The following is an 11,268-nucleotide window of genomic DNA, read 5'->3' as shown; positions in this document are numbered from 1 at the left end:
GTGCTCCGCAACGAGAGGCCGCGATAGTGAGAGGCCCGCGCACCGCGATGAAGAGTGGCCCCCCGCTTGCCACAACTAGAGAAAGCCCTCGCACAGAAACGAAGACCCAACACAGCAAAAATAAATAAATTAACTAATAAACTCCTACCCCCAACATCTTCTTAAAAAAAAAAAAGATTTAGAGCCATTTGCTTTTGAATATTCATGGTCTCAATCCCATCAGAAATGAGAAAGTATGGCAACATAAATATTATATACACAATTCCAATCTCTGAGGAAACGGTGATCTGTTTTATTTTGTCTTGAAAATATTAATATTTTACTAAAATATGCCAGTTTGTCAGAAGAAAAATATAGATTCATCACTGAGAAAAAAAAACCTGAAAAATCTGTAACACTATTTAGCACAGAGTTACATGGTTATGCTGAAGAACAAAGGTAACAGAAATCTTAAAGACCATTTTCATTGGACATCCTTTTGTCTTACAAAACCCAGTGATCCAGTACTAGAATATTAGATCTAGTACTAGATCCAGTACTAGATCCAGTACTAGAATGTTAGCTTCCCAACCATCAGCCCAGCGCTTTTCCCATGCTGCTAGAAAACTGAGTCCTTGGGTTTCTCCAACATCAGTTTCTGGAATGATGCCTTAAATGTTTCTCCCTGGGCTCACAGAAGAAACCAGTTTCCTATCTCTGTTTCACTATCCTGCCCAATCTTAAACTTTGCCTTAAGGCATATTCTCTTCTTAGCTATGGAGTTGATAATAGGGACAATTCTCTTCAAAAATGCAGGAAAGTGAAGCAAGTACTACAACCCATGGTGAGAATCTGGTGCTCACTCATTCCCATCGTTCCTGTCCACGTTTGAGGTTTTATTGCAAATACTTCTTAAGAAGACGTATACTCAAGCAACCTGGAAGATTTCTTAACAGCATTTGGACTTTGTGACCTCCTGCCATACTCCATTCTCTTCATAGGAATTGAGTAAAGCAGACAACATGTCATTGACTAAGGAATTTTCTCTAGGCTTCAGACCTCTTCCTCTACTCAGATAAGTGGACCTATTTCATCTGCATTCTAACATACTACTGCATGGGTAAGCAAATGTCCAGAAAGCTCTAAAGATGTGTGTTAAGTAGGAAAGGGTTTCAATACCATAACATCGAAGAGTGAAGAGTGATCATTGTACTCACTGCCAAGTTTCTAGGAAATTGACCAAGTACCTGATTTCATGACCATTAGCTATGAAGAAGGAAACTGGAGCAGCAAAACATAAAGAAGCTAATAACCTGATAGCAGTGAAAGAAGAGCCAAAGAGAAGACTAGGGATGAATTACAGCAAGGCTGTCTCACTGTATCTGGTTGAGTAAGTGCTAGAATGGGAAATCCTAGATCAAGTTCCATGTTCCATTGGGTTGTATTACATAGAGTGCCAGGAATGCTTGCGGACTTAGGAAAGCTTCTTTCCATTGGCTTTCTTTTCATTTCACAACAGAGAGGAAAGAAGATACTGTCAGAAAGTACCTGGGCATCTCTGAATTTATATAAGGATACAAGAGGGTCATCAGGCTTTTTATTACTGTGGTTGAACTTCCCACCAAGACCAGTTTTGCAGGTGGTATTTCTAAAACAGCAAGCACTGAGGCTGGCTGACATTCCAAGCTCAATTTCAAGTATATAGTACAACCTTCAGCATTGTCTACAGACCACAGCTAAATTTTGTAATACCCAGAGATTACCAAATTATTTTCACAACTTCTAATTTTTCACATTTTCCACTTCCCTCCCAAATTTTAAATACGTCAATGCTATTTTTATTCCTCCTCTAGTTTATTTGGTTCTTAAAACTGTTGCTTAAAATAATTTTCTTACTAATGGGAGAAATAATTAAAAAAGAAAACACTCTCAGCTGAATACTTCCTAGCTAGATTCCGTCCAGGGGAGTCATGAGAGGTCCGTGATACAGGACACCTTTAAGTATCACTTGAAGGATACATAGACTCATGATTTATAAGGTCTGTGATCTGTGAATCATAGCTATGTGCTGGCAGAGACATCAAGATGACACTTATAGTGAGGTGTTCCAGGAAAGCACTGGACAACAGGAGAGGGGGTATCTGTCCGAAGTTCACTCCTGAGAGAGTGATGGAAGGGACTTTCAGAGGTTAGACAAGGGAGGTGACCAGGGAAACTCAGTGGATTACACAGATCCTCATTCTTAGAGCCTCCCTGTCCAACACCCCTTTATCCTTGGTTTCTGGCCACTTCCCTAACACAGCCTGGCCTGCCAACAGCTAGCTGAGGCCACCTCAGGGATACACGGAGACAGTGATGCGTGGAAGTCGTGGCGGCAGCAAGACCAGGTTAGGTTTCAGTGAAGCCATTTAAGTCTCAATGGAAAGTTGTTTTTTTTTTCTGCTCAATAATGCATTCATACCAACTGAACAGGAAGCAGACAAGTTCAGTACAAGTTCAACTTCTACCCCACCTCTTCCCTGTGCCATGGTTTAAGACAGGCTGCAAGACCTAAACTTAGTTTCACATTACACCCACACATACTTTGGCTCCATTGTAAAGCGAGGTCAGCAGACAGCACATAAAACATGAAATACAAATCAGAGTTCTTGTGGATGTATTGCCAAGAGATCTAATCACTGGCAAATTCTCCCTCTCGGGATTGTAATCTTTGGCTCACCTCCGCTGCCTGCCCCAGATGGCCCATAGGTAGACAGTGCAGAACCAGGCCCTTCTATATCCCAGGCATCATGCTCATCACAGTCTTAGTGACAAACAGTCTGAAGTGACAGTGTGACAGCAAAATCAGATGGGAGCCATAGTTTTAGTCATATCCCATATTTCTCCATTTTTTTTACAAGCCAAGAAGACTGCTGATGATATTTGAAATGAGATGTCAGTGACCAGCAGGGATGTCATTCTAGCAGTAGTGATGGAGCTGGGGTGAGAGAGGCCAGCTGGACATGACAAATGTCAGATTAAATTAATAGTCAAGTCATACACATGATAAATAGAAATGGCAGTGAAGTATAAGGAAGGCTGTAGATATGTGTATTTAATGAGACCACACCAGCATTTCAAAGGTTCCTGACACAGAAAAGGATTTCTATGGCCAAATAAACTTAAGAAAAACTGAGTCTGACTAGTTCCCTTAAACACACACACACACAGACATATGTGTGTGTTTATTTATATGTATGTGTGTGTATACATGTATATATCAATACATATGTGTATATGTGCTCGTTGGTTTTTTCAGTTAAACTTTATTGGAGGTCAAGCTGTATCAATGCATATAAAGCTGCTTCATAATTTTTTTAGATTGCTGCTTAATAGTCCATTCTATGGCTATTTCATAGTTTACTTAACTGATTGCTTTTGAAAACTTAGGTTTTATTGGCTTTTATTTTTGCTTTTGCTATCACAGAAATGGTAAAAAGTATGTCTGTACACACTTGAATGTTTCTGAGTATGTCTGCATGATTAATTGCTAAAAATAGAACTGCAAAAGCAGAGTCTGTGCATTTTTAAGTTAGCTAGATATTGTTAAAAAATGTCCTTCAAACAGGTTTTTACACCAGGACCAACTACCCTTAAGAGGGCCTGATTCCCCTTTTCTGATCTGGCTCTATTTCTGGAATCTAGCCTATTCCATTGGCAAGTACCACACTATTAAATTACTATAACTTTATGGTTGGCTTTATTTTCTCTAGGGCAAGTTTTCTTTCCTTATTCCTTTTCATTCTGAATTGTCCTGGCACTTCTTGCATGTTTATTATCTCATATGATATTTAGAGTCAGCTTGAATAGATCTAAAAACTTAGCAAGAATTAATAGCTTTATGATATGGAATTTTCTATTCAAGAGTAAGCTATGCCTTTCTACTTATTCACTTGTTTTATGTTTTCAGTAGAATTTTAAAATTTTATTTTTGTAGACTTTGCATACTTTCCTTTTATATTATTCCTAGGTATTTTATCTTTTTCTTTCTATTGCAAATGTGACATTTCTTTCCAATATATTTTTTAGCCAGTTGTGTAACAAACTTCTTGATTTTGGTTTATTAACTGTAAATGTTTTTCTTAGTTCTCTAATTAATATAAGTTTTTCAGTTAATTATCTTGAATATTCAAGTATAAGATTATATCATTTGCAAGTAACCATCATTTTACCTCCTTCTTTCTAATTTTATACACCTAATTTTTAAAATTTATTTAGTTGCATTGGCTAGTATCTCTAGAACAAGAAAAAAATAAGTTTTTAAACTCTATGGCCCACTTGTAGACCAAAACCCCCTAACAAAATTACATTAGTAAATATCTAGGTGGTGGAATATTCTTGTCTTCTTATCCTACAATGATGTCTCACTGTCCTGATATTTTTCATTTGTAGGTTACTTATTATCCTAACTTTGAGGAAAAAAAGGAAAAAAGAAGCAATTCTTTTTTATGTAGCAGTTTTACCTAAATTGTTACCCAAAACAGTTTTGTTAGATTAAGTTTAAAGTTCATGTTTCTACAGAGAAAGTACAAATCTTAAAGTTCCAGGAAGTTAGAGAAAACCTCTGGTCCTTTTGAAGTATTCCATGGGATTTTAATGAATCTCCTTTGTTTTTCAATTGCTTGGATGTGTGGAATGCTGAAACAGAGAGATGCTAGTGTAGCAAGATAATCAAATGAGAATTTATTTTCTGTTGTATTTTCAGAGATATATAAGAGAAAAGTATTTTTTTCCCATCCCCATCTTAATAGCCAAGCTTGAGATCCAAGTCTGGTATTCCCTAACACAGAAAGTAATTTGTGACTTTGGTGTGAAACAGAAGATGTGAAGCCACCTGAAGGCAATTCTTCATCCAGGTTTTGTTTGGAAATATGAACTCACTAGGAAAGGCTGGTGTTGAAGTTTGAATAGAGGAAAGGACCTGCCATGGAGAGGATGAGTATCCTAAGACTGGGAAGAGATCAACTTGGGAGGCGCATTCCCTCCTATAGCAAAGATTCACACTCCACTTCCATGCAGCACATGGTGGGGAATGGCTGTGGGACGTCTTAGCCTAGTTTTCTATAAGGAAGAGCCCAGGGCAAAGATCAAGATCATAAAATTTTACTTAGGAAATGCAAGCCCAGGGCAGTGAGGGTAAGGAAAACAGGGAGAAGAGGCATGGAAAAATGAGAAGCAATGTGATGCAATGAATTATGAACTGGATACCACTTCAGAAAGCATGAAGACATTGCAGGCTGCTCAGAAGGCATGTTCACTTGGCATGAATGTCTCCTCCAGGCGAGTGTGCAAGGAGGAACTGCACTTTGTAACAGTCCACAAGGACCAAAAAAGACAGGTTCCTCCCATCTCCCATTTCTCAATGGTCAAGATTCACCTCCTAGGGAGGAAACTCCCTGAACTTCTGAGTTTCTCCTCCACCAGTCCCTTGGTGGCACTCAGGAAATCATATCCCACATCCTGCCAGATGGGATATCATCCAAGCCTGAGATAGAGGAGCAACGAGCTTCAGGTGGAGCACCAGCCAAGCAAGGTGAAGGAGGAGGTGATTGGGAGAACTGGAAAAGTCATACAGGGTTTGTGTTCCCACGGAGTGGAGGCCTGAGCCTGAAAACAGTGATGGTAAAGACAACTACAACTGTGCTTTCATCTCATGGTTCATACACATCTTTAAATGATCCTAGGGATCCAAACCCTGGAACCTTAGAGACTAGAGGCTCAGAGTCAGATTTAATTTGATATTTTTGAAGTAGAGCAATGTGACATCTCTTACCACTGAAAGTTGAGAAGAAAATTCATTATCAGCTATACCAGAAAAAATATAGCATAATCCTATTGCGTATAGCAACAGCTCATTTTACTAATTCAAAATTCTTTCAAATTCCCATTAACCTTCCTAAAGTTGTCTAAGGACAGTAATAAAGAATTTTGTTGACATTTTTCACTTTGAATTTGGAAGAAAGGAGCAAAAATATCATGAAAAGAACTTACCTGTCTGTGTCTGTCATCCTCACCTTCATTTAACTTTGAGATGTGACCTCCACTTTCTAAAGAGCAGTGTCTTAGCTCAGACTCCAGCAAGAGCTTAATACGTGCTAGACAGTGTGTTAGACATTTTCATTTATTTTATTTGATCCTCATAACAACCCCTGTGGTTGTATTACTTGTCTACATTTCATAGAATCTAAGTGTAGAAACTGAGATCTTAGATTAAGTTGCTCAAAGTCACATTGCTGATAAATAGAACAGACAGATCTTAGAGAAGATGATGAAAAGTACCCAAAATAATTAATCATTAATGTTTGTGAAAATATCAAAGTGAAGAAAGCACTAAGAACTACATAGACTATTTTCACTTACCTGTTATGAACCTTAAGAAAAATTTAATAACTTTGTACCCAATATGGAGTTAATCATATGAGACTCCTTTTTCCTCTCAGTGAGACACTAGCACTATTTTTTTAAACAGAATTAGCACCAAGTCATGGACCTTTTTATACTCTAATTAATAAATCCATCATCTGGAGAGGTCAAGCACACATCACAACCAGACTCAGGAATTGTAGTTTTAGAATCTGATCAAGTTATATTTTCTCTATTTGCTGCAGATAAAAAATATGGCATTAACAAGTGAAACAGTCACATCTTTTCAGCATGCTTCCTTATTTTTCAGTATTTATTGTACAAGTATCTTGTGTCATATTATGGACTTTATTGCAGACATTCATCATCACTGGATATGATGCTGAAAATGGGGCTGTGTTTTCTTCCCTATTGGCTCAGAAAGGGCAGTCACAGATGTGAATGGATCTGAGCACAATAATGAATCATGGAACAAAGGACTATCATTAATAATTAGCACAGCTGGAGCAGGTTTCATCTGCATAATTACCTACCATCCTTTTTTGTCTCACAACTTTGACATGACACAGAGCAGTCACTGGAATGTTTTTGTTATTTTAGAAAAATATCTTCAACTGCGGTAAGGATGCCTTGGAATGTGGCTTAAAGAGATGCCCTTCAGGATAAAGCACTTGACCTTTTAGAAAGAACAAGAAAAGTTTTTCATTTGTTAATGTGTGTCTGAAAAAAGAGAGTGCATTATTTGTCAGCACCAACTCTATTGGACTTCTCGTCCAGCCATAGAAGGTTTTGAACAAACACAGGCAAATGTACATGAATGCATTAAACTCAATATTGTTCTGTCCCAAATCCATAATAAAAGTAGTTCATATTCACCTGAAACAATTTATCAAATTGTTTGAAACCAAACAATTTATCAATTTGTTTGAAACCAAATTGTCCAAACATACATGAAAACCCAATTCCTACCTGATCGCAGCGTCCTGATGTATTTGTAATAAAGCAAGGAATCTGTTTTTTCCTTTTCTCTTTTTCTGGTGAGTATTTATCATACATGGTATGAAAACAAAGAATATGAAAAACATGATAGCTAGTGGGAAAGCAGCCACATAGCACAGGGAGATCAGCTTGGTGCTTTGTGACCACCTAGAGGGGTGGGATAGGGAGGGTAGGAGGGAGACGCAAAGGGAGGGGATATGGGGTTATATGTATGTGTATAGCTGATTCACTTTGTTATAAAGCAGAAGCTAACACACCATTGTAAAGCAATTATACTCCAATAAAGATGTTTAAAAAAATGTGAAAAACAAAGAAGTAAAGTCTTTTAAAGACAGAATAAAAACCTCGTTTTGATATTGCCGCTATCGAAGAGCCAGGTTGATTTTCCTATAGTATAAATCTGATCATATCACTCTCCTAAGTGAAGCAATTTGATGACTTCTCACTTCTCTTATCTACCAAACTCCCAGCATGCTTATGGACATATGACCCCTTGAGTTAATAGTCCAGCCATACTGCCCACCTGACATCCCACAGTGCATCGTGCTCTTTCTTACTTTTTGTCCTCAGTGTATGATATTGTCCATGCCTGTGATGCCTTCTCATCCTGTCACTTGTTAAATGCCTCCCTCTCCTGCCTGCATAGAGCATACAGCACTTACTTGCCTTTTTACGTCTCAGTCTCCCCCATAGGCTGTAAGTCTCTTGAAGGCAAGAACTGGAACTTGTACCATGTTATATCCCCAAGGCCTGGCTTGAAGCCTGAAATATAGTAACCTCCCATTTATTGAGTGAATAAATGGAAATCTTATTATCCTCAAACTACTTATAAGTGATTAATATGTGACCGGCAATTGTTAAGGTTTTTATTAATCTGTGACAGACTAATCGTATGGTATTTTCAATCTCCACTCTGGCAGATGTTGTAGGTTGATTTGCTTGACATGTTATGGTGAGGATGAGCAGCTCTGTGTTCCATTTCCCAGCCTCTCCTGGAGTAAAACATGACTAGGTATATGACCTTGAGGAGTTATTTCACCTTTCCATGCCAGAGTTTCCTCATCTGTAAAATGAAGATGCTTATAAACCTTTCCTTGTGGTGTTGTTGGGAGGATGAAATATCGATAAAGCATGAAGGCGGGGTATATAGTAAAAACACCATAAGTGTTTGCCATTGTAATTAGTGCTTGTCACACACAAGTGACTGCCAGTGAGCCTTGTTTCAATTGGGGTTTTCACCTGGGCAATTATCTTACTCTTTTTTCTCCACATTTCCTTTTCATTGGAATAATAGAATTGAAATAGATCATCTCTAAGGTCCTTTCAGCTCTAAAATAGATTGTAAAATATGTCCAGAGAACTATGCATTTGTAATAACCCAGAATGAAAGGCAGCAGGGTGGGAGAGGGTGTCAAGGATGGCACTGATGGATAAAGGAGTACATTCCAAAACATTTTCCAAAATAGCAGTTAAGGGGGATTGAGGGCAGGAAAGATGATCAAACAAAAAGCATTGCATTTTCATTTCTTCCTGTCAACTGTTTCAGCTATCAGAGAGGAGATACCCCTCTTGATAACTTTAGCCTTTGTGTATTGGTAATGCCAAGTCTATGCACAGATAAAGGCAGACAATAGAACAGTTGGCCTCTAGTCTCCCCATGGAAGTAGCAGAAAGGATCCTATTGTAGAACTTACAAAAACACTCTCAAATTAAGCTGAGTTATTTAGGATTGCATTTGGCTGCATGAAAGAGAAACCAACCAGAGCTTAAACAAACAGAAGGCTATAGATCTCATTTTACAAGGACACTAAAGATGGACAGTCCAGGGCTAAGAAATTGTTCAGGGAAACAAGCCCCTTCTATACCATACTTTGTCACCCTTAACATGTGACCTTTGTCTTTATGATCACAGAATGGCTACTGCACCTTCAGGTATAAAGTTCTCATTCCAGGAAGAAGGAAAGGGGAAAGGGCAAAGGACAATAGACACATGCCAGCTGAGATTTTTCCCCTTTTATCAGAAAAAGTAAGGTTTTATTTCCTGGAAGCTCCACTGGTAGACTTCTCTAACATTCCATTGGCCAAAAGTGGGTCATATGACCACCACTAGTTGCAAGGAATTCTGAGCACATTGCCACTCTTAGCAAAAGCATGGAATTATTTTACTGCAGAAGATAGATAAAATAGACTTGGTGTAGGGAACCAGCATGTCTTCCATTTGCCTCCTAGTCAATAAAGTAAATTAGGCTTGACTAACACACAATGAAACATATAATATATATGTTGTTTGGTGACAGCTGAAATTAGATTAAGAGAAACAGTCTGACAACAAGACAATAATCTTTACATTGCTTAGATATTAATCATGTCTAACCTTCCTTCCCCTTGTACTCATTGGCCTCCCTTCCATCTCCTGCCCTCTGCCTAAAAAGAAAATTGTGTTTAGCACCCCAAAAATCTATTACCACTGAGCCAAAAACTTTCCAAATAGATTCGTATGCCTTGTTATTTAACATATTTCAAGTTAACAACTTTCAATTTTTTCTGCTCATTTTTATCAGATCTTCATAACACATTTCTATGTTAAATTTGTCACATTGTTTCTCAGCTTCTTTCCTTTCTACCATCACTATTCTGAGGGTGAGAGAAGTAAATGTTCCCAATTGTTAGGTCCCTGGAGATTCCAGATTGTAGGATTCACAATTATTCCTTTGTCTTTTCAATAGCTTGTGAACATAGTCTAAAATACAGGAAAGCTCCATATAGAGAATACACAGACTATATAAAGGAAATCTCTAGAAGTAGATACTGTGTTGACTTTAAAAGGAAAAGTGAGGAAATGTGAAAGCCAGCAAGTTTCTTACATGTAGACATGCATCTAACTCAAAATACTTGTACAGGTCATCCAGGAGATATTCAAAATATAACCCAAAGAGATAGCACTAAATATCCAAGGCTCTAAGTTTTCTAAAACAAGAAAATATCCAGGAAATTCAAAGCCAGAATTCTTATATCAAAAATTGCCTTTGGACTTGGAATGCCAAAATAATATCATGAAAATGGGAGAAAGCTTGACGCAATCTGCTGAGAGGTAAGAAGAGAATCTGGCAGTTTACCCTTATATTTTGGGCCATTGATTATTTCCAGATAACTTATGGAAAGTTTCCTGTGCAACTCAGATTCCCTAGATCTTAGGGATTATCCAACAGCCTCCAAATGCTTCTTTACACAATCTCTGAGACTATACATATGGTGAAGGGGTGATAATCACATAGGGATTTGATCAGAATTTTAGCCTAGGATGAGGAAATATATTTAATCACTGTTGCAAATCAACTCCATTAATACATAAAAATGTTTTCTGGTTGATAAAAAGACAAAGCAATCTATAAAACCATAGTTCAAGACTTGGACAGATACAAATTACAAAACCACTCAAACAATTCTCTGCAATCTATAACAAGAAAAACAGATAGTTGAGCACCGGGAAAGGTGTGCTCTGATCTCATGCCTTCAAGGACAAATAATTGTTTGCTCTTGTTGCTCTTGCTGTCCTTTTTTGTTTATTAACTTTTGAATGTTCTCTTGAATTGCTGAGTAAAAAGTTTTTAGTTTCTTATTCCATATTCTGGAGGTAAAAATACATCTACTATAAAAATATAATTAGCCAAGTTCCAGGATCAGTTAAAGAAAATTAATGACACATTTGTCCAGACCACATGCCAGTATGACTGGTTGAAACCAGGGTCAAGGAAATCAAAGCATTTACTCTGTTAATAAAAGTAAAGGAAAAACAATGGAAGCTGATAATAAACCACTAGCCCATTGGAAGGGATACATTTAAACAGGACCAAAAGAAATGCCAATCTGTTGAGAATAAAAATATTG

This window comes from Physeter macrocephalus, chromosome 10 (genome assembly GCF_002837175.3).
Source record: "Physeter macrocephalus isolate SW-GA chromosome 10, ASM283717v5, whole genome shotgun sequence".
NCBI lineage: Eukaryota > Metazoa > Chordata > Mammalia > Artiodactyla > Physeteridae > Physeter > Physeter macrocephalus.
Note: the sequence above shows the minus strand (reverse complement) of the source record.